Raw genomic sequence first — 6,560 nt, 5'->3', positions numbered from 1 at the left:
GTTATTGACCAAATACTTATTTTCCACCATAATTTGCAAATAAATTCTTTAAAAATCCTACAATGTGATTTTCTGGATTTTTTTTCTCATTTTGTCTCTCATAGTTGAGGTATACCTATGATGAAAATTACAGCCTCTCTCATCTTTTTAAGTGGGAGAACTTGCACAATTGGTGGCTGACTAAATACTTTTTTGCCCCACTGTATATACTCTATAGATAGATAGATAGATAGATAGATACCATCTAAATCAAAGAATAAACATTATAAACAATTTATACAATGACGTGAATGAAAATTAATTACACAGCAGTCAGAAAATGTGATAAAACACGTACACAGTTGATGTTGTGTGCGTGTATTGGCAGCTTCCTGGGGAAAAAAGACTATTTAAATCAGTGACAAACCATGAGTACAATTCAGTGTGTGTGTGTGTGTGTGTGTGTTGCTCTCTTCATTGGAATCTCAGAGGCAGATATCCAACAGAAATCTGTTCCCGGTGGAAATACGCAACATTCCACAGGGATTTACAGCGTGATTCAGCTGTTCCCCTCAGCATTCCCTACAACACACACACACACACACACACACGTTTGTTTCTGTGAATTGTGGGAACTTTCCATAGACTTCTATTGCTTTTATACTGACCAAACAATATTTTCTATCCCCTAACCCTAAACCTACCCCTTACAGAAAACCTGTTTGCATTCTTACACTTTCAGATAAAAATAATTTACTATTTTTGATAATTTTTTCCCCTCGTGGGCACCGCAGGGCAGCCCCACTATATTGAAAATTCCAGGTTTTACTATGCATCTGGTCCCCACAATGTAGCATATACAAGAACACACACACACACACACAGTTTACTTATTCATGAATAAACATTGTGAAATTGTGCTTAGTGGCTTTTTCTTATCTCAGCGGCATCAGTGATTAACGAGTGTCACGTTTAACAAGGTAAAACTCAGCGGCAGGATTACTCATTATGAAGATTCAAGGCCTGCTGCTGCTCCAGGAATCAAACTGTCTGTTTTAATGAACCGAAGCGCTGAAGACGTCACGCTGACCTGCAGATTTCCTGGCAGGTAACGATAAAGAGATTCTTAAGTGCTTGACGAGAGCGACAATCACTCCTCTCTGAAGTCCGGCATGAATCAGTCGCTCTCTACTTCAGTACGTTTCACCTTTAATGATATAATTATATTACAATCATACAGCAGCCAAAGAGAGAGAGAGAGAGATGGGATCTATTCTGGGACTCGCGCTCATGTACAGACAGTCTGACGCCAGATGGCTCATTCTAATAAATATTCAACCTTAACACGGTTCCCATGTAACTTCTCTCCCCTTCATTTTTCTTTCTCCTCCCTCTCACTTTCTCTCTCTCTCAGTTCCTCTGTGTTCTCTGAGCGGCTGCCAGCATCCACCCGTGACGGAGGGTTTGTGGAGTGATTACAGTACAGTACGAGAGGGATGGAGGTCTGTGTACTGTAACGCGGGGGGTTGAAGCCGTGGGAAGAACAGACTGAGGAAACGGGAAAGAAGAGAATGAATCTTACTTCACTGCAGAATCGAAAGAAAACAATAGCATTAAGAACACAAGGCCCGTTTTGGAGTATTAGGTCACCGAATGTGACATTTCTGTCATTATTTACTAGTTTCAAAGCTTATATTTTGTGTGCGAGGAGAACTTATGAAGAATGCTCATGCAGCTGTGTTCCGTGCAACATTTGGCATATTCAGACTGGTGCAATTCTGACCAAACTGTGACTTTGGGTGTCAGTGATGCATTACTTTTTGAATCTGAATGAGCTTCAGAAGAGGGAGAAATGGCTTAAATTTCATTTAGTGCCAGGGATTTCCGCCATTCACACAGACATTGTGTAGATGTTTCATGTTTTTAATATGTTGCCAGAATATTCCCATGATGGAATCCAAAAATAAGAAATAATAGAGTATCTTTTATAGATACAGCACATTTGTATCTCTTTGTATTACAGAATGCATACTGGATTGACACATTGTTTTATTATTAATTGCACCAAATTACAGAGATGTAGCAATATTTTCTCCACATTTCCTCATGGGAAAATGTTAATTTCTGCTGCTTTATTGTAGAAATAAATGTTGTATTTAAATGGTAAATATTTATTTTTCATGGAATTTATAATCAAGTTGTTTTTTTGTTTTTTTTTTGTATTGAGAATTTGGTAACAATTTGTTAATATTTGTTAATGTTTACAGTGCGTTAAATAATTTTGACAGATACAAAGTTTAGTAAATGATGAAATTAAGATATTTTAAGTTAAATTAACTAAGATTTTAAAATGTGCATTAGAAGTATATTTCATTTTTAGTTCATTTTAAACATACAGTTAACTACTGTAAAAATAAATAAATAAATACAAATAATAATAAATTATGGTTTCTTTGTCACAGTAAAAAAAAAAAAAAAAATATATATATATATATATATATATATATATATATATATATATATATATATATATATATATATATATTAAAAAGAAAATCCATAAAAAAGGCACACTGTACTGCATTAATATGAAGGACTTTTCTGTATTGATTTGTAAAGGTAATTTGCACTTCATTGCATTGTTTTAGGGTTAACAGAAATGTCTGTAAAATTAATGGAAAATGTCCTAGCAGAAAATTACCAGTATTTATTTATTTTTTAAATTTTTTATTCTAATATAATCCTGTGATTATGTTCAGACCGTGGCCGGTGTTTGGTGGTCTGTGTCCCTCTTCCTCTGACCTGAAAGAGGTCCTCGTCCTCTCAGCTGATTTGGGTCTCTGTCTGAATGAGAGCGCTGGCCGTCTCTTGCTCTGACAGCGTGTTTAGACGCGGCTGCATCGCTGTAATCAGCGCTCGTGTCCTGTGATTAATTTGATGACCAATCTCATATCACAGCTCAGAACCTGGAGACAGCACCATGACAACGATCCTCCAGCCGGCCAATCACAGCCCTGCTTCAGTGACAGGAAATGGATCTCTGGGAGATTTCCAGAGCGCTGGTGGAGTCGAGTGGGTGGATGAGTCCCATCACCTCAATTTACAACAGGACACACACTGAGAGTGAGCTTTATGCCACTATAGTAGGTGAAAACATGACGGGATGTCTAGTCATTTAACACACACTATCCTGTACATGTGAGGAAATACACTCAATGCAGAGATTTAGCACTGCAGAATTATTACAGTGTGCCTGTGTTCAGTATGGTCAAAATACAGACAATCACTGTACAATAGAAGCATGTGAATTCCATTTGAAATCTGAATTAATATTAAAGTAACATTGTGATTTCAACACCATGCAGGGTTGTGTTAAATTCACCACTAGACTGGCTTCCTTTCAGTTCATAAGGATGCATTTGAATTGAATTGGCCAAAACACACAGGAAGATGAATTTTTGAAATGCAATTCAAAGAAACTCAACACAGGTGAAGAGTTTTGGGAAATCAAATGCTCTTCCACTCTAATCCACAAGAGGTAATTTATTAAATATGATGAAATACTAATTTATTAAGGCCAATTCTGAATGGCACCTGTGTTATTTTAGTATCAAAGGCTATTATAGTTATTACTATTTTGAAAAGTTCAGATTTTTTAATTTGTTTTCATTTTCATTTTAAAGTTTGATCAATTTTCATTTCTCTTTTGCACTGTGATGGTGTAGAAACAATTTACACTCAGAAATTGTAAGTTTCACTAATATTTACAAAGAAACGACAAGTAACATTGAATTAACAGTGAACTTTTGAAGTAGAAACACTTAAAATAGTAAAGTAATATTATGTAAAAATATTTTTTTACATTGTAGTTTTAGTTATTTTAGCACTTAATTTTAAACAAAAGAAAATGAGAAATGTTGCCTTGGCAACTAGCTGAACTATAGTAATTTTTTTTTAAAAGTAATTTCTGATTTGGTTTATTTTATGTTGAGTAACACACTTTTTGAAAATAATTTTAGACCTGTGGCCGTTTACACGGTACCATTTTCAACCAAAAGCTGCGCAAAAACAAACTTTTGTTTTTGAAAATAATACCGTTATTGTCGTTATACAAAAACTCAAAATTTGACATCATGTTTATGCATATTACACGTTCAGTCTATAGGAGTGCATATGTGCGCAGGCGCGTAGTGTTTCTTTACAAAGTGACATCGCCACCTACTGGCCTGGCATGAATAATACAGCATTTTTAGCCGTTTTTTAGTGGATCCGTGTGAACGGGGATGGTTTTGTCATGTAACCGTACCCTTAGTCACCTATAATAACCCTGAATGGCTCACAGCCCTGTTAAACACTGAATCCAGCAGAAACTCAGCAGCAGATTTTGAAACATTTATGACAAACGTCACCGTTTTCACCTCACGTCTCTTTCACAGAAAGTTCAGCACTTCCCCACTTTTTGGCACTTTCACCGCTGGCTCAGCGCCACCAGCGTCTGTTCATCTGCTCCTGCGAGGCGTACGGTTATAGTACATCACACGGACAGTTCACCAGAGCAACCTTAAAGGGACCGTTCACACAAAAATGATCATTTACTGAATATACACATATTTTGAAGAGTGTTGGGAATGTCCAAACAACATTGAACTCTTCGGACTTACATTTTATGATCAAAAACACTCCTCATTCTACAAAATATCTTCTTTTGTGTCCGCAGAAGAAAGTCACCCATGTTTGAATGACAGAAGGATGAGTAAATGAAGACAGAATAATCATTTTTGGGTGAACCGTCCCTTTAAGTGACTTCTAATCAATGCCAATCAATTCAATTCTTTCATTAATTTTTTTTTCTCTCGTTCACATCTTCATATCAGAATATTGCAAAATTATTCTGTGGCATGTTTTTGCACATTTGTGGTGACGTGTGAATTATGGGGTTTGAGATTAGTATGTCAGGGTTTATGGAGAGATAGCTGACGTGTGTTTGAACAGATGCATGATGGGACGCTCCTGAGTTCAGCTCAGTGTTAAATGTGATGTGACTCTTTTTTTTTTTTTTCTGTTAGCCTCCTCTTATTCTTGTTATTTCCTGCGCAGGTTTGCCTCATTCTACCAAGTTTAACACTTCAACCAATTATCTTGCATTTACTTGCATCTAATCAAATATCTCTAAAGGGATAGGTTACCCAAATATAACAGTGCTGTCATTTACTCACACTCATTCAGATAAATGAAAGTCAACTGTTATTAAGTTTCGTGAACAAAGTCTCTTCTGCTCACCAAGGCTGCATTTATTTGATCAAAATTACAGTAAAAATTGTGAAATATTATTATAATTTCAAATAACTCTGTTAAACTGTAATTTATTTCTGTGATGCACAGCTGAATTTTCAACATCATTACTCCAGTCTTCAGCGTCACATGATCTTCAGAAATCATTCTAATATGCTGATTTGCTGCTCAAGAAACATTTCTGATTAATGTTGAAAATAGTTGTTCTGCAAAATATTTTTTGTGGAAACTGTGATACATTTTTTTTTTTTTTAGGATTCACAGAAGAATAGAAAGTTCAAAAGAACAGCATTTATTTGAAACAGAAATATTTTGTAACATTATAAACGTCTTGTACTTTCACTTTTTATCAATTGAATGCATCCTTGATGAATAAAAATATTAATTTCTTTCAAGACAAAAAAAAAAAAAAAACTGAGTGAATCTTCACAGGTGTTTATTGTTTAAATGATTTCCAGATCAGTGCAGCTCTTGTGCAACACAGCTCAAGGAAAAAATGATGTGGAAGAAATCAAATGCAATCTTAAAAACACTGAATTCATACTCAGTGTTTTGCACATTTTTGCACTTTTTTGATTTGTAAGCTAAACTGCAAATGCTGTGGCAGTCACAGCGTTTCTTCTTCGTTGCTCCGAGACTGCGTTCTCATTCACGCCGCTTTTAGGATGTTGTAGAGATGCAGAATTCAGTCAGTGTGATTGCTGAGGTGTTTGTGAGTGAAACTGCAGCTCTGACAGCAGCGTCTCACGCAGGACATCAGGACTACAAGCATCAGTCATTACAGAAGCTTAATCCACACGGCAGGAGCTCACAGAGAGCCCAGACGCCCCGCTGACGCTCCCCACCGACCCCATACATCATCAGCGCTCAGCCTCCGCTCCTGTGTGTGTGTGTGTGTGTGTGTGTGTTTCTCCAGACTTATCAGCATACAAGTTATTAAAAAAATGGTGAATTTTAATGAAGATATTTTACATACAACAGTTCATATTCACTCAGACTATTATCATTAACAAAAAATGAAACTTAAAGCTGCAGTCCGTAAGTTTTGCCTCTTTGTCGCCATCTCTGTTTGAAAACCTGCAATTGCAGCTGTTTGCGGAATTATCTTCCTTGCGTGGGTTGTGAGTCGGCACGGCTTCAGTGCGGATGAATTTAATGTTTTGAGGTGAATGTGTAGCTGTCAGTCACCGCACCAGTGTGGATATTTACTGTACTTCACAATCACAGATTCTAGTCTACATCTTGGAATATATGACCCAAATAAGAATGTTCGGTAACACTTTATTTTA

This window comes from Onychostoma macrolepis, chromosome 06, assembly GCF_012432095.1.
Source record: "Onychostoma macrolepis isolate SWU-2019 chromosome 06, ASM1243209v1, whole genome shotgun sequence".
Lineage (NCBI taxonomy): Eukaryota > Metazoa > Chordata > Actinopteri > Cypriniformes > Cyprinidae > Onychostoma > Onychostoma macrolepis.
This window is presented reverse-complemented; position numbering follows the sequence as displayed.